Source organism: Notamacropus eugenii, chromosome 4 (genome assembly GCF_028372415.1).
Source record: "Notamacropus eugenii isolate mMacEug1 chromosome 4, mMacEug1.pri_v2, whole genome shotgun sequence".
Taxonomy (NCBI): Eukaryota; Metazoa; Chordata; class Mammalia; order Diprotodontia; family Macropodidae; genus Notamacropus; species Notamacropus eugenii.
The window spans coordinates 94,366,900-94,390,809 of record NC_092875.1 but is presented as its reverse complement, the minus strand read 5'-3'; the positions used below and the strand labels follow the sequence as shown (position 1 = coordinate 94,390,809).

General features: G+C 42.1%; 1 protein-coding gene and 1 long non-coding RNA gene across 2 annotated transcripts in view; one reads left to right on the top strand and one right to left on the bottom strand.

Moving 5' to 3' along the window:
• The first annotated feature begins 309 nt into the window (after positions 1–309).
• The window catches only part of PTP4A3 (protein tyrosine phosphatase 4A3), a 208,310-nt gene continuing 184,709 nt past the window's right edge, over positions 310–23,910 (top strand). Inside the window, exon 1 of the mRNA XM_072602931.1 lies at positions 310–486. The gene's annotated coding sequence lies outside the window, so the exon portion shown is untranslated. The remainder of the gene's footprint in view (positions 487–23,910) is intronic.
• Positions 7,667–15,180, bottom strand: LOC140500398 (uncharacterized). Its single transcript, XR_011965720.1, has 3 exons — positions 14,970–15,180; positions 14,459–14,673; positions 7,667–9,087 (listed from the first exon to the last, which is right to left on the bottom strand). It is a non-coding gene; the product is annotated as an uncharacterized lncRNA (long non-coding RNA).

The window sequence follows — 23,910 nt, the reverse complement described above, 5'->3', positions numbered from 1 at the left end:
CGTGTGTGAACATCATCCAGACAAGAGTGGACAGGCGAGCCCTCGCTGAGGGCCCCCCGGGGACCTCGCGGGGAGTGCGTGGGCGTAGCTTGGATCGGGGGACACCGGGGACAGTAGCGCAGCCGGGGAAGGGCCGGCGGTCGCGTTCGCGCGTGCGTCCCACTCTACTCGCTCCCTTCCCACGCCCCCGCCCTCCTCCTGCCCACCCCAGGAGAGTGGGAGCCCCAGCCCTAGCCTGGCCCGAGAGAGAGAGCTCAGTCGTGCGCGCCGGGGGCGGAGAGGGTGGGGAAAGGAGGGAGGAGGAGAGGTAGAGAGAGGGGGAAGGAAAGAGGGGAGCAACGGCAAAGCGAAGGGAAAGGAAGCCCACCGCAAGGAGGCCGGAGCCCAGGGAGGCTGGGCTGGGCTGGGCTGGCCGGGAAGGAGCGCAGAGGCCGCCGTGCCGCCCGCGCCGCCGGGGATCGCGGAGCCTCCGGGGAGCGGGGCCAGGTCAGTGTCCCAGCCCCCGCTGCCCGCCCGCCGCACGGAAGGAGGAGGGGTCGCCCGCGGGGGAGGGGAGCGGGGTTCTAGCGGGATGGGGGGCGGGGGCAGGAAAGCGAAGTTGGCACGCCCTGGCGGGGCGGGGCGCGAATCGGGGGGAGACTGGGCAGGGGGTTCGGGCTGGGCCCGGCGGAGCTGGAGGGAGTGGGCTTGCTTTGTGTGGCGGCTGCGCCGGGAGGCTGGGGGTGCCCTTCTTCTCTCTGGTGCTGCGGTGGGCGGTGAGGGGCAGGAGGGATGCTGCTGCTGCCCCCATCCCGCCAGGCTCTTCTTCTGAGAACCCCCGCTGCCCCCTTCTTTTCCCACCTCCACGCCCACCTTCTAACTGGATTCTCAGACTGGCTCCCTGCCCTCCCAGATACCAGAAATCCCAGGTTGCCCATTCTGCCAGTCATCTTCAAGCTTTCCTTCATCCCTGCCCCCACCTCTACCCTTCATCCCTCACCCAGGTTGTCTCAGGACTCTGGGTGTCCTTTCTGGGATCACCGTAGGTATCCAAGGCTTCCCCGGGCCGGCCGGGCTAGGCAGGTACCCATCAGCATCAGAAATGGCCCAGGTAGCCTGGGGTGACATTTCCTCACAGAGCCTAGGGCTGGGCTGAATGTACAGCTTGAGACAAGTGACACCTGTCCTACTTAGGCCCTTGGCATCTTCGGAGACTGCCCACTCTTTTGTGACTAGGGTTACTTGACTGGAAACCTTAGTGGTGCCCAGATTCAGGATCCAGGCTAGCAAATGGGGCTGAGATGCTGTGGGGAGGATGTCCTGATAGACCAGACTAGCCACTAATCCTGGAGCCCAGCAGGGGGCAAAGGGAGGCCTCTTGGATTTTCTTGTTCTGGAGAGTTGTGTGCACACACAGTGTCCTAATAGATTCTGTGACTGGGGGGCTGGGACTTTACCAATCTCCCTTAATTCTAGTGCCTTCTTTCTATTGATTAACTCCAATTTTCCTTGTATGCACATTTTTTGTACATAATCGCTTGCATATCCCTCATTAGAACGTGACCCTGTCAAGTACTTGTATTCTCCTACACTTGCTTGGTAAACTGCCTAGCACTTAGTAACTCTTTAATAAATATTCATTGACGGACTACTTGTAGGTCATTTTTGGGGCAGTGAATCATGGAACTTAGGACTCCCATTCCCCCAAACTACTGGCAGGGGGAAATTTGATTTTTTCAGTTCCCTATCCCCCTCCCTTTCTCCAGTCTACCTCATACTGTTTTAGACAGCACATGCCCAAAGAATTTTTTTTTTTTTTGGTGTGTCTTGATGGTTTCCAGATGAGTCTGTAGCATTGGAAACCCAGTTAAATCCCAGCAGTTCGTTACATACTGAAGATCTGGTGGTACTGCTGTCTTCTCTGGAACTGTCATCTTCCAAACTTGCTGCTGGCTGGCTGGAGTCAGGATTGGAGCCTCATGTGGAGGAAGGGATGAGCCTGTACCATTGCAGTGAAGGGGCAGGGCAAGAGGGTCCAATCTGTCATTCTTATCGAATGAATTTATTTGTTAAATGTTTACTATGGGCCAGGCACTGTGCTTGTTGCTGGGGATATAGACCCAAGAGTCAATCCTTGTTTGCCAGTGCTTCCTTTCTATTAGGCATAGGAAGATTTTCAGAAACTATAAAGGCAATGAGTTTGGTTGTTCCCAAAGCCCACAGCCATGATCACAAGGGCATTTTCTCTGGCTGGGTGCCATGCCTGGAACTCTCTCCCTCCTTGGCACTGACTGCTGACTTCTCTGCCTTCCTTTAAATCTCAACTAAAATCCCACCTTCTAGAGCAGGGGTGGGGAACCTACAGCCTTGAGGACACATGTGACCCTTTAGGTCCTCAAGCTTCACAAAACAAACCCTTTTGTTATTTAGAGCTAGAATCTAGAAGACACCTTCCTTAATGGCTCTTAATTCCAATGCCTTCCCTGTGTTAATTATTTCCTCTTTGTCCTCTATATAGTTTGCTTTGTATATGTGTTTGTGTGTTGTCTTCATTAGATTGTGAGCTCCTTGCAGTGAAACTGCCCTTTGCCTTTTTTTATATTTTGTATTCCCAGTGCTTAGCACAGTGCCTGGTACATAGTGGGTGCTTAATAAATGAATTGAATTAAATTGGAGAAATGATTCTGTATGGACTTTAGTCCCCCTTCCCATCCCCTGGTCTTCTGTTTCTGTCTTTGATCACATGCATCCCCCATACCAGCAGTGATCTGCCTCTCTGCCTCCACTGTAAAGAGGGGGCTGGACTAGATAATTTCCAGTTGAACTTCTAACAGTCAGTGTTTCTTCAGTAGAAGCATCTAGGTGGTGAACCTGAGTTCAATTTTGGCATCAGATATTGAATAGCAGTGTGACTGGGCAAGTCATTCAGCTCTCTTTGCCTCTGTTTCCTCAGCTGTAAAATGGAAACCATCATAACACCTACCTCCCAGGGCTGTTATGAGGATCAAATGAGGTTGTACCTGTAAAGCTCTCAGCACAGTGTCTGGCACAGAGGTACTTAATAATTTAATAAATGCCTATTTCCTTCCTTTCTTTCAGTAGTTATATCCACAACTACCTTTCTGAAATACTTTTGTGAAAATCTCTGTGTCTTCCTTCTAGAGACTAAAGCCAACCCTAGGTGAAGTTATAAGGTCTTTTTCTTCATTTTTTCCTGTAACCTGTCCCTAGCCTTGCTCATTTTCAAGGACCTAGAGCCCTTGGACTCTTCATTCCCTGTCCAGTGTCAAAACTTGAAAGGATCTGAAATTGACTGTGTGCTCTTTGATTGGTTGAAAGTCATTCTCACTGAGGTCTTACCTTACCCAGCTATTTGTGTTTAAGCTTTTAGGTCTAGTTGTAGGATGAAAGGCTTTACCCTTAGATGATCCTTTAAATGGTATCAGGGGACTTGTACTGTGTCTCAGTGCCAGGCCAGTCAACTGGAGGGTCATCATCAGGATCATAGGATCTGAGCTGGAAGGAACTATGGAAGCCATCGAATCCAGCCTGCCAGCCACTGAACAGGATTTTTCTTTTACCATGTTCCCATTGAGAGGGCATCTGACCTTCTCCTGAAGACCTCTTATGATGGGTAACTCACTACGTCTGAGGCAACCCAAATGGTTAATGCTTCTCCTTGTATTTTAAAGCCCAATGGTGTTTTTTCTTTCCTTCAGGTAAATAAATTAACCTGGATTGTCAGGTTCTCAAAGGTATCTCAGGTTGGCTTGCAGGGTGCTTGATTTTCTTAGTCATACTCAACTAACCTATTGGGGGGAGGGGAGTGTTGGAAATCTGTGTTAGTGGAAGAGATGACTGAACCAACAAAGTCAACCAGTCAACCAATATTTTTCAAGCTGAAGGTGTAAAGAAAAGGGAGATAGTCCTTAGCCTGAAGGAATTTATGTTCTACAATGAAATTACAGATCCTTGAAGTATTGGATTAAGAAGTTGAAAGACCTGGATTTGGAGTCATATATCATAGTAAGGTGAGCTGAAAAGGACCGTGGAGCTCATCTATTGTGAAACCTTCATTTTATAAATGGGAAACCTGAAGCTTTTGGAAGTTGAGTGACTTGTTCAAGGTCACTCAGGTAGGAGGTAGAAGAGGCAAGATTCAAACCTCGGTCTTCAGACTCTAAATCTAGTGCCTTTGTCACTATCCTAGGCATTTGACCCCAAATAATAATAATTGCTAGAATCTATCTAGTACTTACTGTAAGTAAGTACTTACTGTAGTAGTATCTAGTACTTACTAGTACTTACCGTAAGGCATCTTATAATCATTTGATCCACACAACAGTCCTGGGAGGTAGGGGCTATTATTATCCCCATTTTACAGTTGATGAAACTGAGGCAAATATGTCCAGTGTCATATAGTGAGCATCTGAGGCTGGATCTGAACTCAGGTCTTCCTGATTCCAAGTTCAGGGCTCTGACCTCTGTGTCACCAAGCTAGTCATTCTGAGGAGCTGACTTTGAGTGATGACTATGCTACTTTTGTGATCACTCTTTTCTAGACCAAGGATTCTTCCTCTCTTTTGTGTCAGGGATCCCATTGACAGGCTGGTGAAATCTGTGGTCCCCTTCCTAGGGTAACATTTTTAAAATAATGCATGAGGATTGTAAAAGAAATCAAATTTGTTGAAATACAGTTATGTGAATATTTTAAAAAACAAGTCAGATTTCAGGTTAAGAACTGCTGCCAGAAGGTAAGCTCCATGAAGGCAGACTCTTTGGTTTTTGCATAGTATCCTGCACAGTGATTTGTAAATATGCATTTTATATTGTATATATTATATTATTTATATTAAATTTATATATTATATATTAAATTGAATTGAGACCCTGAGTATATTTCTCAATATAATTCCCTGAATGCTTGATGAGTGAGGTGTCTAGGGGAAAGAGCACTGAACTTGGAGTCACAAAACCTGAGTTCAAATCCTCAGTCCTTCAAAGAGGATCTATCTAGAATGCTAGAAGTCTTCCTCTGGGTCTTTGTTTTTAAACTCATTGGGTATGGGTGCAGCTCTTGGTCTGCCTCTGAGTTATTTATGTTTCCCAACTATCTAGATGGCATAGGGGTCAGAATTCTGGATCTGGAGTCAGAAAGACCTGGGTTCAAATCTAACCAGTTACTTACTAGTTGTGTAACCCTGCACAAGTCACTCAACCTCAGTCTGCCTCAGCTTCCTCATCTGTAAAATTTGGATAATAATAGCACTTACTTCCCAGGATTGTAGTGAGGATAAAAACATGAGAAAATATTTGTAAAGTACCTGGCAAACCTTAAAGCGTTATATAAAAGCTAGCCCTTACTATCTTTGGCTAAATGATTGACCTACCTCCTTTCCCAGTTGAACATATTTTTGGATGATATATTCCTTAGGACACTTTTTGCTTGGATCTCATTTTGGAAGCAATTCCATAGCCTGCTCATGCTCACCATGTGTATCTTCATTGCCTTTTGAGCAAATTGAGGCCAAGCGACAGGGTGATATAGTTGGTCACCAAAGGTGTTTGCTGCTCTCATGGGGGATGCCCTTTGTAGAGTCCAGAAGGAAGAAGAAATTCCCAGGTGAGGTCTTTGACCTGACTCTTGTTTGTTTTGATTTCACTGGCCACTCCCTACCTTCTCCCCAAACTCTGTGACTTCTGTGAGAACCAGAACCATTTAAAAGAGGTGGGCCTAGTGATCCCTATAGGATCTTCTCCAAGTGAATGAAGAGTGTCTGTTACCCAGATGAGCATAAGCAGTTGAGTAGGTGTCCCACTGAGTTAGTCTGTTAGCTGTAGATATCCTGCACAGGTACTGTGGCTAGATACCCAAAGAGGCCCCAAATGGCATCAAAGGGAAGAGACTGAGCTGAATTGTATTTGGGGATTTGAGAAATACTTTGAAGAATCCAAAGCTGCTCCCTGACAGAAAGCTCCATCTTTTTTTAACACCAATTTTCTCTTGGTGGATTATGAAATGTTGCAGTCTTTGAAGACTCAAATAAAAATAACTTAAAGTACTTTATGCCCATTATCTCTTGATCCTGGCAACTCATTTGAGGAAGGTAGAACATGTACTTTTACCTTTATTGTCCATATTAGGAAACTGAGATTCGGGGCTGAATTGATTTGCCTGAAGTCACATGACTTAAAAGTGCCACAGTAATCCTCTGAGGGTTTTTGTTATCCTAAATTTGTTGAGGAAATCGAGTCCCACACAGGTATTCGTAGAACTTTTTGAGGTTTGCAAGGTGCTTTCCATATGTTATCTCATTTGGTCCTAAACCTTATGAGGTTTATACTCACATTTTATATACTTTATTACATCATACTCAATATACTTTATTATCCCCATTTTACAGAGGAGGAAACTGAGACAGAAGAGGTTAAGTGACTTACACAGAGTCACCCAACTAGTAATTGTCTGAAGTAGAATTTGTATTTAGCTCTTCCTATGTATCAATAGTATGCTACCTGCTTGGTCTCTTCCTCTGCCCCTGCCACTTACAGACGTTTGTTTGTAGCTTCTGATGAATTTAAACTTAAAAGATTTAACACTGAGACCTACTTCAGAGAGAATTTAATCTAACCTTTCTCATTTTGTCGATGAGGAAACTAAGGTAGAGTGGGTGGCCTGTGGGAATAACTTGCCCAGGATCACATAGATAGTAAGTGACTGAGCTAAGAATTGTGATTCTAAACCCGCAGTCTATCACTCTTTTCATGCACTAATGTCTATTTTTATTAATGTATGTGTCTTCTGGTCTTAGGTGGGCATGAAGTATTTATTAAGTACTTGTTATGTGTCAGGTACTATGGTGAGCATTGGGAAGGTAAGTTCCTCTCCTCAAGGAATTTATGCTTTAATGAGGAAAGACACCTAAAAAAGGAAGCTGAAAGGGGGGAAGGAGGAGAAGGTACCCATAAAGTCAGAAACATAGCTAGGAGAGGAAGGATGCAGGGCCTGCCTGGGCCTGATTTCAAAATCAAGGAACTCACCATTGAGAAAGATGGAGGGACAGTCCAGTGTGAGAAGGCCCCAAGTGATGAGGGAAGTTCCAGTTCTAGCATCAGGCAATAAGTTCCATGAAGGTCTGTCTTGGTTAAACTTTGTATGGCAGTAAGTTCCATGAAGGTCTATCCTGGTTAATTTTTGCATGTCCCCCATTATATGAGAATATTGCCCCATGCATAGAACAGTTGTTGAATCTACTCATCGAATATGAAAGAATTGGCTGGAATTGTTAAAGGGATTCCTGTTTAGCAGAAGTGTCCAACATGGGGCTGCTGAGCTCATGAAGCCCACACTGCTCCCAGTTGTGGACTGAACATAATTATCAAAGTAAATAAAAATGTAGCAAAACATAGATAGAATTACTTTGGGAAACTAAGTTAATATGCTGCCTGCAGAGATCCTTATATGTGGATTAATGGCCCTGTTTCTCACTGAATCTGACACCACTGTTGTAAAGGGCTGGACTAAGTTACTTTTTGTTGTTTGACTGATGAGAGATTTTGTCTAGTTCTCAGAGGTCCTGATGGGTAGGGATCAGGTTCTGGCTGCCTTCAATAACTCCTAGCCCAACACTTGATCTTTTTAAATAACATGTTTTATTAATGCTTTTAAAAAGTTTACATTGTTCTCAGTTTCCCCATGGAATCCTTTCTTGTACCAAATTAAGTACAACAAAGCAAAGCACATGAAGACATTGATGGTGAACAGCCTATGCCTCATCAGCACCTCTCTGAACCTGTCTGGAGGTGGGATTATTGTACATCTAGAAGTGGAGTCAAGATTAATCAATCTTAACTCTCAGGTCTTTTTTTGGGGGGGAGGTTGTCATTGGGAACTGTTTTCTTGGTTCAGTTTAATTTGCTGTCTTCTTGCTATGTTTCTCTGAATTCTTCGTATTTATTGTTTCCTATAGAGCAGTAATATTCCACAACTCTTCCTATAATTCAGTTTATTGATCAATTCTCTAGTTGGTTGATACTCACTTTGCTTTTAGTCACTGTCAATAAGCATTTATTAAGAATGTAGTCATGTACTCTTTTAGGCACTGGGGATATGCAAAAGTGAGATGGTTCCTGTTCTCAAGGAGGTTACCACATTCTACTAAGGAGAAGACAAGGTTCTCAGAGAAATAAATATATGAGTCTGCATAAAATAAATGCATAATGATTGGAGGGAAGAATTTTTTGCAACCATGTGAAGTTCTTCTATAAGTATTTTGGTATATAAAGAACTTCTCCATGAACTCCTTGGGGGTAATATAAGCTACCCTCCCCAACCTCCCAAGATATACTACTTTTGGCCCCTGATCCAAGAGATAAAAAAAGACAAACCTGGCTGTAAGATCGGTTCTGAATCAGGCTGCTGGGAGTGACAGTAGCAGAATGTGGACACTGTCAGCCATAGAGGGGGATAAGGGGATGAGGGGTGATGGTATAGACTAGTTTTAGCATCCCGGTTGCTGTTTTTAATACTGGTTCCTTCCCTGATCTCTTTGTGTCTTCTTATGTGTTAGATATTTGCTGATGAATGGGTCAGGGTGTGAGGTTGAGCTTGCTGTCTCTTTCTTTCTTTCAGTTTTTCAAGGGTCATGGTGTCATTAACTGGGTTGTTTTAGGACCACAGGGTTTAGAGTTGGAAGGGACTTTAGAAGTTATTTCATTCAGCCTCTTATGTTTCATATAGGAGGAAATTCAGAGCCAGTGGAGAAGGGAAGGGATTCTACTGAGATCACTTGGTGACTTTGGGACTCCCTGTCTGGCAGCTTCCCCTCCTGCCCTTAAGTAAGCACATAACTGTTTCTGAGAGTTGTTTTTTTTAAAGAAGAGCTGTTGATGCTCATAACCACAGGGAAACAGATGGGTTAAAATAACAAACAAGAGGACATTCAAGAGATCTTAAAAGTGTTTGAGTAATCGTTCCTCCTGGCTGAACTGGAATGTCAGGCAGGCTTTCTCGCCTCGTCTTTTTCTCAGTTCCCATCCTCGTACTTCTCTCACTCAGGATTTGGCTCCTTATAGGAGGATCAGTTAAAGGAGATGGGCATGTTTAACCTGGAGAAAACAAATAAATGGAAAGGTATATATTCAGTGCTTACTGTGTGCTAAGTGATGGAAACAAATGAAAAACAAGAGAATAACATTCTATTATGGAAGAAAAGACATCTATCTGTCCATCTATCTATCTATCCACACATACATGGGTATATATTTATATATGTATATGTATACATATATGTCCATATGCACATCTATTCATATATATATGTGTGTGTGTGTCCATATTTCATATGTGTATAGATAGATCAGAAGTTTTAGCTTCAAGTCAGATGGACAGGTCCCATGATCCTTAGGGTACATCAGTAAAGCAGATGGCAGTGCCTATTCTTTCATATCATTCCTACTGTTAAAACCCAAACCATTTCTGATCAAAGGAAGAGAAAAAGGAAATATATATTATACACACACACTCACATGTGCATGAAAATGTTTTTAGCAGCTCTTTTTGTTTTATAGTGCAGAATTGGAAACTAAGAGGGTACCCATCAAAATGTGCATCATAAATGAGGGTCTACGAATGTAAATGATAAAAGGCATTGTTTCCAAAAAACCTGGGAAGACTTGTAAGAGCCGAACCCGGAGAACAATTTATAAAGTAATAATATTGTTAAGAAAAACAATTTGGAAAGACTTTAGAACTTGGATCAGTACACTCATAGCCATGATTCCAGAAGTCCTCTGATGAAGTATGAACCATGTGCTTCCTTATGGGGGATAGACTGCAGTTGCAGAATGAGACGCCTTTTCAGATATAGTCAGTGGGGGAATTTGTTTTGCTTGACGGTTTTTTTTCCACTCCCAGATTTTTACGGGAGAGGTAGAAGGAGAGAGGGACAGCTTGGTGCCACAGTGGATAGAAGTCGGGAAGATACATCTTCCTGAGTTCAAATTAAACTTCAGACGCTTACTAGCTATGTGATCCTGGGCAAGTCACTTAATTCTGTTTGCCTCTGTTCCTCATCTGTAAAATGAGCTGGAGGAGGAAATGGCAAAACACGCCAGTGTCTCTGCCAGGAAAACCTCAAATGATGCCATGACTCAGACACACCTGAACAGCAGTAGTAGTTGACTGAAGCAGTAGGACAGAGAGAGAGAGAGACAGAGAGAGAGAGAGAGAGAGAAGCATTTTCAGATAATGCACAGGAGAGAACATAGGGAATGGCAGAAGGAAACAGAAAGCAAGACCCCTTTGAAAGGGACATGTTTAGTTTATTATACATTTAAAAGGAAAAGCAAGCTTTGCGTCATAGAGATTCATCTTTTCAGATATAATCCTTATTTTCTGTTCTACTTTGTACACGGAAATGTTCATTTTATTGGATGTCTAAGTTCAGAATTAAAAAAATTTAGTTCAGGCAGGTGGTAATGAGAGCTAGATGGTTTCCATGGGAATTGAGAGGGGAATATAAGATGTTTTATGCTGAAGATGAGGGAGGTATCAGAGGACTTGGGACTGACTTTGACAGTAAACTTTGACGCTTGACTGCCAGGATGACCTTGAACAAGTCACTTCAGCTCTGTAGGGCTTCAGGTTCCTAATTTAAAATAAGAAGGCTAGGGGCAGCTAAGTGATGCAGTAGATAGAGCACTGGCCCTGGAGTCAGGAGGATCTGAATTCAAATCCATTCTCAGATACTTATCAGCTGTGTGACTGTGGGCAAGTCACTTAACTGTATATGTCTCCAAAAAAAATAATAAAAAAAAAAAGAAATAAAGTGAGAGGGTTGGAGTCGATGGTCTCTAAGGTCCTTTAAACCTTAGGCTCTATAATCCTAAGAGAGGTATTGTGGTGTATTGGATAGGGAGCTGACTTGGAGCAGGGAAAAGCTGAGTTCAAGTCTTACCTCTGACACAACTAGTATTTATGACCCTGGACAAGTAATCTAACATCTCAGTGCTCTAGGTCAGGTTTTTATAGTGGGAAAGGACTAAAGGGGTCCCTGAGACCTTCTCAGGCTATTTGTGAAGTTAAATCTATTTTTATAATAGTACTAAGACATATGCCTATTAAACTATTTCTCCTTTTTCCAACTACAAATCTATTTGAGGCTTGGATTTTGTTAGTATATTTAAAACAAAATAACATACTGCAACAGGTTGAAAGTACAACATATAGGAGAATCCAGCTGTCTTCTGTTAAGCCAGACACTAAAGATATGTGCATAGAAGCATAATACACTGCCACTTTTCTCATTAAACTTAAAAAGTATGATTATTTTCATAAAATTATGTTATGTTAACATGCAATTCCTCAATTATTGCTATTTAAGTTAATAAATAAATGTGTTAAAATGTGTCAGTTTTAATTTCTGCTCTAGTAAATATTGATAGCTATAACCCGAATAAATGAAAGTTCTCTGGGGTCCTCAGTAATTTTTAAGATTAGGTTATTTTGTTTCCATTTAATTTTTAATCTAGTCTTCAAAGGCCCTTTATTGAAAACAATTTTTTATTGCATGATGGCCAGAAAAAGATACATTTAATATTCCTGCCTTTCTGTATTTGTCTGTGAAGTTTTTATGCACTAATACAAAGTCAGCTTTTGTGATGGTGCCATGCACAGTTGAGAAATAGGTATAACTTCTTTTTATTCTTATTCATTGTTTTCCAGAGGTCTATCTCATCTAACTTTTCTGAAATTCCCTTCATCTCTTTCACGTCTTTTTTGTTTATTTTGTGGTTAGATTTATCTAGGACTAAGGGGGGGGGGTAAACTGAGGTCCTCTGCCATTATAGATTTACTTTCTGTTTCTTCCTATAACTCATTTAACTTTTCCTTCAAGAATTTAGTTGCTATGTCATTTATATACATAATCTGCTATGGTACCTTTTAACAAAAATGTAGATTCCTTGATTTTGCATTTTAGTTAAGTCTGTTTTTAAGAATCATTAGACTCCTTGAAACTGTGAAAACTGTAATCAGTTGCATCATGATGCTTCACCTTCCCAACCATGGGCTTTTGTTTCCTTTTCTATACACTGAGGATGATGGACCAGATGATTTTTTAAAAAGAAATTCATAGAGCATCTTATGCCTTAAAATGTGCTTTACATAAAATGTCTCATTTGATTCTCACAGTGACCTTGTAAAGTAGACAATGTGCAGGTGTTCTTGTCTCTATTTTTACAGATCAAGAAATTGAGGCACAGAAAGGGGAAACAATTTGCTTGACATTATGTGGATAGTAGGTGTCAAGAGATCTACGTACAGTTATTACTGGTGAAGATCCTATCCTCATCTGTGCCCTCTCATCATGAGCTATTCTGACATATACTCTTTCCTAAATCCCCTATAGAAGGCCAAATCAATCAATCAATAGACTTTCTTCTCTAAGGCTACCTTAATCTACCTTCTATTTATCTTGTATGTTCTGATTTATGTCCAGCTAGGTTCTGATTACTGTGAATAATGAATTCCCTTGAAGTGATCATGTTATTCAAATTTGTACCATATATTTTCATAGGACTAGAACAAGTTACCATATTTTACATAATTATAACTTTGAATAGTGCAACTCCAAATACATGCAGCCACTTCAGGGAGTTTCATTATTAGTACTATTTGTGATCCAGCTCTCTTTGTTGTCTGCTACCACAGATTCAGACTGGGTTTGTTTATACTTTTTCTTTGTATCCCCATACACTCTCTTTGTATCTCTGCTGCTTACCACAGTGCCTCTTGCAGAAAAAGTGCTTAATAAATGCTCATTTCTTGATTGATTCACTAAATATTTGTTATGTGCTAGGTGTTGTAATAGATGCTGAGAATATAAGGAGGAGAATGATGTGGCTCCTTCAATGAACTTACGTTGTTTAAGGGAGACAACATGTATATATGTGTACGCAGAAGAAATACAAAGTAATCTTGCCAAAAGACATTATCTCAGCAGGCCTCATAAGAAATAGCATTTAAGCTGAGTTTCAAAACATGCCAGAGGTTTTAAGTTCTTCTGGATCTCAAGTCAAGCCCACTTTCCATTTCCACCACTTCACATTCCCTGCGTCTCCTGAGTACTGTGCCTGCTCCAATTCTAAGTGAGGGGAAGTTTTGATGGATTCTCCATTCAGGCCCTCTGTGCTTGTGACCACTATAGAACTAGACACTTTAAACTCTCTTATTTGCCTTCCCTTCAAGTTTTGAGCTTCGTTGATTTTTAAGGAATTGTTCTTGCCCCTGGAATAAGAGTTGGGGAAATGTTGGTGTTAGTTACAGCTTCACCACTGATTCTTAGTGCCATCTTGCACTGCTTGCCTGCCTTGATCTTTCTCTTCCTTTGTAAAATGGGAAGTTGAATTAGGGAATATTGAGGTTCATTCCGCTACCCAGTGGGCTACATGATTAACTGTGATGCAGCTATAAGAACAAGGGCCTTCAGAGTCATTTCTATATTTGCTCTGCCCCCTCATTCTAGCCCAGCCCAGGGCATTAAGGGCCTTTTGAGGTAAGACCATGGTCATCTTTTCTGATCAGGTTTTTACAGGTTTGGAACATGCCCAGACTACTTCATCTACCCCCTAATAGCTGGGTAATCCAGGATTTCCTGAAGCCTTTGGTGAGTGGCCCAGCTTTGTGAGTAACAAAGGCTATTGGAAATGGAATGTGGTTAAGTCAGTCTTTCTCTCTCTCTCTGTTCTCTTCTCTCATCTTTTTTCTTCTCTCCTTTCTCTTTTCTTTCCTTCTCTATCTCTTCTCCTCTCCTTTTCTCCATCTCTCTCCCTTCTTCTTCCCTACCCTTTCTCCCTTTTTTCCTGTCTCATCTTTTTCTTCCTTTTCTCTCCCCTTTCTTCTATCCCTCTCCTTTCTTTCTCCTTCTCCTTCTCTTCCCCCCCTTTCCCTCTTCTCCATTCTCTCTCCCTGCCTCCCTCCCACATTCTCTCTCCTTCTATCTCTCTTCCTCTCTTCTCCTCTGTCTTATCTTTCTCATTTCCCTCATTTTTATCTTCTTTCCCTCTCCTCCTCTCTCTCCTCCCTCTCTTCTCTTCTCCCTCCCTAACTCCCTCCCCATCTCTTTCCTTCTCATCTCTCCAACTCCTCTCTCTTCACCACCCTCCCATTCTTGGGGCCTTGTTCAAGGCCTTGCTGAGCTGCCTTACTGTGAGTTGATGTGTGTGTGTGTGTGTGTGTGTGTGTGTGTGTGTGTGTGTGTGAGAGAGAGAGAGAGAGAGAGAGAGAGAGAGAGAGAGAGAGAGAGAGAGAGAGAGGAGAGAGAGAGAGAGAGAGAGAGAGAGAGGAGAGAGAGAGAGAGAGAGAGAGAGAGAGAGAGAGAGAGAGAGAGAGAGAGAGAGAGAGAATCTCTCCAATGTGCTTCTCTCTGAGGTGAAGAGGAGCTATCCAGGGACATTAGAAGAGAGAACATTGATTCACCTGTTTGAAGGACCCTTGTGTCGAAGAGGGATCAGGCCTGTTCTGCTTGACTCTACTGGGTAAAAGCACTAATGCTGGGTGCAAGTTGCCAAGAGGTTGCTTTAGGCTTCTTGTGAGGGGAGACTTCCTGATAATTAGAGCTATAAAAATGTCCAAAGCTGCTCCGGGACGTCATCAGGGCTTTCTCTGTAGAGCAGCATTTCTTCACTTGGTGTCTGTGAACATGTTTTTTAAAAAACAGATATATTGATAACTATTTCAATGAATTTGTCTTCCTTTGTAATCCCACATATTTTATATATTTAAAAACATTATTCTGAGAAAGAACCCTTAGGTTTTATATATATATAAATGATATATATATGTGTATATATATATATATATATATATCTATATACTGCTACAGAGGAGTCCCTCACACACACACATACACATAGATGCACACACAGAGACACAGACACAAATGCAGAGACACAGACACACATACACGCACACAGACACAGACACTCACCCATGCTCCAGACCTGGGTTTGGAAAGACCTGGGGGTGGGTGGGGGTGTTTTTATAAAAATCATTCTTATGGCTCCTAGGCTGTTCAGAAATAGGCTGGTGGGGCTAAGTCTTGCTCTAGAGGGTCAGAGGAAAACTGAATTGTTGGGGATATTTTAGAAGGAATTCTCAGGTATGAATTGTGATAGATGGCTTCTGAGGTCCTTTCCAAGTCTGAGATTCTGTGGCTCTGTTTTAGAATGTAGAACATAAAATGTTAGAGCTGATAGAGCCTATAATAGAACATAGAATGTTGAAGGTGGAGTGGGTCTTAAATCAGAGAAGTATTAAGAGTTGTTAGGAACCCTAAAATAGAAACCACAGAGTGTTTAAACCTAAAATCCAGAGGATAAGACTTACAAAGGGACCTCTGATTCTAGTCTAATTTCTTTATTTGACAGATGAGGAAACTGAGACCTTGAGGACGAAGTCACTCAGTAGTTTACACTGTGGGTGAGTGTTGGAGCAGATCTCAGATCTAGGTTTTCGGACTCCAAGTCTGGTGCTCATTTGTGACTGGACTGGCTGACTCTCTGAGTTCAGGGCTGAGAGTCCCCATGGAGGTCACCTTGGAGTGGTAACAGGGAGTCTGCCCATCAACCTGCCAGGAGACAGCTCTGGGATCAAAAATAGAAACCCATTTCTGCCCCTCCTTGAAAGATGTCTAGTGCCACTCTCCGTCCTAGGCATTAGCCTGCCCCGTGGGGATTTGGGATTGTTTTCCTTTCTCCTTGTTTATGATAATAGCAGCTCACATTTATGCTGTGCTTTAAGGATTCCAAAATGTTCTCCTCAGAACATCTTGGTGAGGTAGGCATTACAGATAGAAGTGCTTCCATTTTATAGATTAAGAAACTGAGGCTCAGATATAGGTTCCTGCTTTGGTAGGGTCTCACAGTATTTGAATTGAAGGTCTCCTGAATTTTCTTTCTCTCTTTCTTTCTTTTTCTGCAGAATCACCATATCTTTCTAAAAGTGTGCAGTTAGTAACTCCTGAATAACTCGCTTTCCAGAAGGAGGGCTTAGTTTGTTTTTTGTTTTTTGTTTTTGTTTTTTTTTTGAGGCATTTGGGATTAGGTGACTTGTCTAGGGGTCACACAGCCAGTAAGTGTGTGAGGCTATTTGAATTCAAGTCCTCCTGACTCCAGGGTTGGTGTTTTATCTACTGTGACACCCAGCTGCCCCTGAGAGTTCAGTTTTATAAATATTAATTGTCTGTTGTGTTCAAGGTGCTTTCATTAAAACTGAGGATACTAAGTTGGAAACCAAGACAGCCCCAGCTCTCACACAATTTACAATCTAATAGGGAATGAATGAGACATAGATAGAAATTACTATTGCTCCTGCATATGTTAAAATAATAAAGTACAGAGGTGTTAATCTTGTCAAAGAAAACTATGAATACCAATCCTATATTCTAATCATATCTTTCTGAAATGGTTTTATTTAATTTAACATTAATCTATATCTAGCTTGGAGAGAGGTCCAAATTAGTGTAGTCCAAATTCCTCTTTTGACATGACTTTCTACCCCAAGAAGATTTCAGATAACATAGGAATTTTGAACCAGAAAAATATATATTCTATGTTTTTATTCCATCCTGCACCTCCTCTTGAGGAAACAATTGGATCCCTCCCAGAGATCAATAGTGAGAATCTTATAGAATGGGAGACTGGTGTTGATGCCTTTATTTCAATGGAAGAGAGCACTTCCTTTGGGAAGGTCCTATTGTCAGTCCTTCTGGGGTGGAAAAGGCAGTGATCTTGTCTAGGTTAGAGCTAAGAGTTACCACTCAATTCTTTTCTTTAGGAAAGGTCTTTTTATCCTCTACCCACCTTGGCAGTTAGGTGGCACAGTAGATAGAGTGCCAGGTCCAGAGTCAGGAAGGCTTGAGTTCAATGAAGCCACAGACACTTACTAGCTATGTGACTCTGGACAAGTCCCTTAATCCTGTTGGCTTCAGTTTCCTCATCTATATAATGAGCTGGAGAAGGAAATGACAAATCATTTCAGTATCCTTGCCAAGAAAGCTCCAAATGGGTTCATGAAGAGTTCTTTATAAGTGATCATCATCTTCATCCACTTTTCCAAAGGATTTTCCCTGAAAGTCTGGAGAGGCCGTTAGAGGAAAATAGAATTTCTTAATATTTTTAGTTTCACCAAAAGGAGACCTTAAACCTGCTTCCCTAACCTCCAGAGTGGGTGCCCTAGTAGTAATGCTAGTTTACCTTTTTATCATACTTCCCTCTGATATTGCTTTCCATTCACTCTGCATTATCGTTTATGTAAAGTAGTTATTTGCATATTGTTTTCCCCCATTAGAAGGTAAGCTCCTTGAAGGTAGAGACTGTCATGATTTTGCCTTTCTTTGTATCATCAGCACTTAGCACAGTGCTTAGTACATAGTAGATTCTCAATAAATGTTTGTTGACTGACTGACTTTACGAAACCCTTTTTGTATTCCATAATCATACCCCTGCCTTTGATGAAGATGCTAACCCCATCTATTCCATCTCAAATGATCATAGATTTAGATCACCAAGGGACCTTGAATCCAACCCCCTTATTTTACCAATGAGTAAACTGAGACCCAGAGAGGTTAAATGATTGCCTGAGTTCATGTAGTTAATAAGTATTTGAGATGGAATGTGAACTTAAGTCTTCCTGATGCTAAATCCTGTAGATTATACCACTCTGTCTTTCAAGAGAGAGTCCTATATGACTTTTTTCCTTGTCTGTTAGGATCTACCCACTGTGCTAGAGAGCTTCCTCTGATGCTTAAATATTTTGTGAGAACCAGTGCCATCCTTGGGCTGTTCATATGTCATCTCTCCCCTTGTTACATGGCTGGCCTATCCCACCTCTTTGGATCATGTATGTTCTTGATTTGTAGGAATCAGACTCAGAACAAACTTTAGAAATAATGTGGTCCAGAGGTTCCTAACCTGGGGTCCAGAAATCACCAGGTTTCTGGGTGTCCATGAACTCAGATGGGAAAAATTGCATCTTTATTTTAATATCACCGGTTTCTTATTAATACCATGCATTTTATTTTTGCATCGAAAAAACACTATTTTAAAATGGACTTCACCAGATTGCCACAGGGGTCCATGACACAGAGTAGAATAAGAAGCCCTTGACTTGTCTGTTAGTCAGTTAGCATTTACCTTCAGCTGTTCAATATGCCTCTTATAAATCATTCAGGGCACTCTGAAGATGAGGAACCTTCTTGGAAGCTTGCCTCTTCCTTTCTCTTATTTTTGTAAGGATTCTTTTTGTATGTATGTAGATCATTCCAGTCAAGACTTTACAGAGATAAGGAATCGGGCATGTGGGTTGGCATTCATTGGTATCTTCTTGGTTGCCTTTTTTGGGGAGGAAAAAGAAGAAATGTTAACTATTTTTTTGTGCTTTGGGGATCTTCTCTTGTTTTAGAGATGTTGATAGGCAGTGCAAGTGTTACTGAGACAGCGGGGTGAAGCACAGATAGAGCACCGGTCTTGGAGTCTGGGAGACCTGAGTTCAAATTCAGCCTCAGACACTTGCTCTCTGGGTGGCCCAGAGCAAGACACATAACCTCCCTTGACCTCAGTTTCCTCATTTGTAAAATGAGAATAATAATAGCACCTACCTCCCTGGGTTGTTGTGAGGATCAAATAATACCATTTATGTTTGGTGCTTTGCAAACTTTAAAGCCTTTTGTAAATGCTGGCTATGCTTATTATCTTATTTGATCTTTAGATCAAAAGTACAGCTGAGCAGACTCTGTATCCAGATGTTCTCCTCCAAGGCAAGTTTCTCATCTTACGATTTCCTATGTATTGTCTTCTTTCTTTTACTGTGTAGTTACTGGAATCAGCCACTTGATAACTGGCTTCCCAGATCCCTGAGCAGTTCCAGAGTGGAAGTCAGGTAGTGAGTTCCTTGTCACTGGAGATCTTAAGCAAAGGCCCCATCACCACTTCACAGATTTGTTGTAGGGGAGGATTCCCATTTATCTTCAGAAAGAAGTTGTAGTAGTGGATGCTCCAAAAACCTTTCTAGCTATAAGATTTAGTGGGGAGGGAGGACCAGAAAACCAGGAGGGTGGTATAAAAGGAAGGGTCAGGGAAGGATTGGTCTCTGGGTTGGAGGAATGCTAGGTAGAATGTGGTAAAATAGAGAGGAAAAACTGAGAAACCTGTCAGGACCTGTCTCATCATTGGACCAGGAGTCCTTGAGGCTGGGTGAGCATCATGTCTCCTTCCTATGAATCTCCCCTCAGCTGTCCCTTCTGTATGCCATTCTGTTCAGGCCTTTGTTCATGATGGCTTTCGATCCATGACTTTGGCTGTCTTGCTTCTATTTTGGAAAGATTGACTCCCATACTCCCTTTGCTCCCCCTTGAAAGAAAGGCAGGGTTGTAGAGTTAATTGAAAAGCATTGAATTTATTGCTAAGTAGGTCAAGGTTGACATCTAAGCTCTGACACTTCTGACAGTGGTTGGAGGATGTATCATAGCAAACAAGACACCAGCCAAATCCCTTTATACCTGGGAGCCTCAGTTTCTTCATCTGTACAAGGGGGTTGTGCTACTTGAAATGCCTGGAGTTGTGAGCAGAGCCCTTTGGAAACAGAGAGGCTCTCCAGAGAGGTGAGGGGAGTAGAGATGGGGTCACTGCCATCCTTTGCTCAGACAAGGGAACTCTGTGTTCTTTGGTTGTCAGATTTTCCCAAGCTGTTGCTCCCTGCAGATGCCCCTTACTCTATGTGATCCTGACCATGACAGGCTCTTTGAATGGAAGCTTGGCTTCACTGGAACATTTGACAAGTTGTAAAATAGATAGATACTCAGAGAACTTATGGTTCTTCTCCAGGAAACAGAATTGGGAGGAAGGGAGTGCTTATCATTTACCATACTTGCACACAGAGTCTCATGTGTCCATGGGCTCTTCCCTACACCACTGCCTGGCTTTTCTTCCTGTTGCCTGATTTGGTCATTCTCCCATGCATGTGTCTATGGCCTTGCCTCCATGTGGTGCCATTCCCTTCCCTGTGCCCTGCAGGACTGATCTCACTGCTACTGATTGCATTGTGCCCAAGGGCTACATGCCTATAGCTCTGTGCCTGCTGTCAGTGCCAGCCTTGGCCCCACCAGCAAACTTTTATCCTTCTTGTCACTGTATACCACTACAATTCCTACTATGAGCAACTTGCATTTCTATATCAGTTTTAAAGTTTACAAATATCTACTGTACTCACAGCACCCCCTGTAAGCTAGATAGGGCAGGCATCTGCCGTATTTTATGGATGAGCAAACTGAGCCCCAGAGAGGGTAACTCGTCCCAGGTCACAAGGCTAGTTCATGTTAGGGCAAGTATAGTCCACAGATGATAGATTTAGGACTGAACAGGACCTTAGGGGCTGTTCGACTCAACCCCTTCATTTTACAGATGGCAAACCAAAGCTCAAGAGGTTGGGACTTATCTATAGTCAGCCAGCTAATAAAAGTCTTTATAAGTTCCAGGATTCAAACCCAGACCTTCTGACTCCCAAGTTCAGGACTCTTTCTACCGTACTCCATTGCTACCTGGATCAACAGATGGGGAGGGAGGGACAGGGCATGGGCAAAGTGAGGAAATGACCATCGCCAGGGTCCAGCATGCTGGGGGCACATGATGCATGACTGTGTTTGGGAGAGGGTGAGAAATGATAAACAATAAAACCTGCTTGTAATGGTGCCTCAGAGTTCCAGTTAGCTTACTGGAGAGTGATAGCATAACAATTTGCTCTTTTAAGGATGAGGAAATTTGGGGCTTAGAGGAAAGGAGTAATTTGTGGAGTCTCAGCCAAGAGTCAGTGTCAGAGCTGAGGCCACATCCAGGTCTTTCTTCAGTCTTCTCTTCTACACCATGTCTAGTACCATTGACTCACACGTATTATGCACCTAATCAATGTGGCTTTGATAAATGTTTGTTTTTGAATGAGAGAGTGATCAAAAGCTCTGCCTCAACTACTCCCAGAATCTCGGAGTTGGCAGGGACTTAAGAGATCATCCACTCCATTAGTTCTGATGTTTTTTTATTCTGAGAATACTTTTCAACAACAACCATTAAAAAAAAATGTGTTATGAACCCTCAGGGCAATTAAATCAACTACTGATAGTATTCTGGTGTTATTTGTTGTTGAAGGTGCCCTTAGAGGATTTTTAGCACAACCGCTAAGACCATTGTTGCAAACTGCCCAAAACAAACCAAAACCTAGAACCTGATGAACTACTGAAGGCATTGTTGCACTTTTACAAATGAGGAAACTAAAACTCCATAGGCTTAAGTGGTTAGTCTTTCTGCTTCGTATCTCTGCTTACTCCGTTCTGTCCTGTACGTAGCTGTCAAACTGATCTGCCCAAAGCACAAGTCTGACCATTCCAGTCTGTGGTACCCTTCCCCTACATTCAGTCGACTCCATTGATTCCCTATTGGGCAGCCAAGTGGCAAAGTAGCTAGCTAAAATACACTGGGTCTGGAGTCAGGAAGACCTGGGTTCAAATATGACCTTGGACATTTACTAGCTATAGGATTCTGGGTCATTAAACTCATCTGTGAAAATGGAGACCATAAAATACTTATCTCCTAGAGTCATTGTGAGGATAGAATGAGATGATATTTGTGAAGTGCTTTGCAAGCCTTAAAATGCTACGTAAATGGTAGCTATTACTATTACATCCAGGATCAAATATAAGTCCTCCCTTTGACCTTTAAAGACCTTTGTAATCTAGCCCATTCCTATTCCTATTCCTTATTCCCCTCTGCCTACTTTTTGATCTAATGACACCGACTTCTTTGCTGTACTATGAACAAGACAGTCCAGGCATTTTCCCTGGTGTTCTTCTTAATATTAGTGCCTCCCCTCTGAGACTATTCCTAGTTTATCCTGCATATTTATTGTTAGCAATACAGTTATCCCTTCCACATTTCACAGGTTAGGAGTGTGGCACTCTGCCCTCTCTCCCAATGATCTGAAAAATTCGTGTAAAATTGTTGGCCTTCCCTTCATATCAGAGAAGAAGTCTGAAATTTTTCTTTTTCTTTAATGGGGTATTTACAGTACCTTATTGTAAAATTTGGGTTGTTTTTGGTCATGGGCTCTGTGTCATCTGTGACTACTGCAAAATTGCCTCAAAATTCTCATTTAATTTCTTATGTGGACCCATGATATATAGCAAAACCACTAAAGGGAAAGTCACGATGGGGAAGGGACAACTTGTGGTTGCTTGTGTGTTGTCACCTCATTTTAGATTGTGAACTCTTTGAGATCAGGGACTGCTTTTTGATTTTTTTCCTTCCCAGTGCTTAGCATAGTGCCTGTCACATAGTAAGAACTTAATAAATTCTAATTGACTGACTGAATGATGGAAAGACTCTCACAGAAGAGGGAGAAGATTTCTGTATAGCCCCTAGAGCAGAACTGAGAGCACAGCACCTAATGAGATAGATAGAACCTAGCTCAGTGGAATAAAACTTCCTAAGTATGAGATTTGCAGTGCCATGACATGGGCTTTATCAAAAGGTAATAAACTTCCTGTCCCTGGAAGTATTTAGGTGAGGTGGGTAGCATCCTTCAATAATGGATAGAATTTTGGATTTGGAGTCAGTGAAGACCTGGTTTTGAATCCTGCTTACGATTTTTCCAGCTTTTTCTGAGGAGGTAATTCGATGCGGTGGAAATTTGCAGTGATACTGGATTTCAAATCTGAGGGCCTGTGTTCAAGTTGTAGGGCATAGAGGGTTCTCCTTGGAATTAGGAAGACCTAGGTTTAGATCTCCTCCTGAGCTGCTTACTAGCGATGACATGAACAGTTAAGTCACTTTATCTCACTGACTCTCCATTTCCTTGTCTCTCTGAAATGAGACTAATAATACCTTTGAGGGGAGTTTGTAGAGTCAAAAGCAAGAATGTCCATAAAATTCTTTGCAAACTTTAAAGTGCTTTAGAACTGTCAGCTCTTATTATTATAATATGTTCAAAGTGCTTTGCTTCCATAAAATGCTATATAAATGTCAGAAGCATCCAGAAAAAAATGAGGTAGAGGTTTTACTGTTTTAGCAATTAAATTGATCTCCTGGAGAATTCAGCGGTTTCTGTAAGGGATTAAAGGCAGGTCTCTTTCCACTGGAGCACTGGGTGGCCTGGAGATGGGAGCCCCCTTCTCTCCTGTGGCCTTGGCCCTCCTGTTGTGAGCTGGGTCAGGTCATCCGCTGGGAAAAGCCCAAGTCTTGGCCTCCTGGGTAATTCCCAGCTGCCCCAGAGAGGCTTCTAAAATAAACGCTTTGTTTGAGGAAGGGCTGCCAAATATTTCAGGGTCTGAACTTCCAGATGCTCTTTTCACCCCCTTGGGGAAGTATAGAGGGGAGGAAGAACTTTTAACAGGGGGTGAAGATTTGAGGGGGAGGGGTATTGTGGTTTTTTTTACAGAAATAGGAGTGTGCTTATGTGAAACTCAGGCAGAGTTTGGAAAGCATTTCTTTTTAAAGGTAGCTCTTTGTGACTTAAAAGTTTCAGATTTCAGATAGGCAGGGGGATTATTGAAAGTGTCACTTAAAAAAATATTTCCTAGTAAAAAATTCAGACACAGGGAACTGATCTATCATAGAATCCTAGGGTGTCTCAACTGGAAGCTTCCTTAGGAATCTCTATGCAAATGACTCCCAAACCTGTCTGTCCAGTCCTGTTATCTCTCCTGAGTGAGCTCTTTTCCCATATTAACAACTATCTACTGGTCATTCTCACTTGGCTGTTCTCTACGCATCTTAACTTCAACATGTGCAAAATGGGACCCACTAGATTTCCCTCTTATCACATTCTCACCCCACTTCCCTATTTCTGTTGTTGGCACCCCTGTTTGTGACCTTGGAGTCATTCTA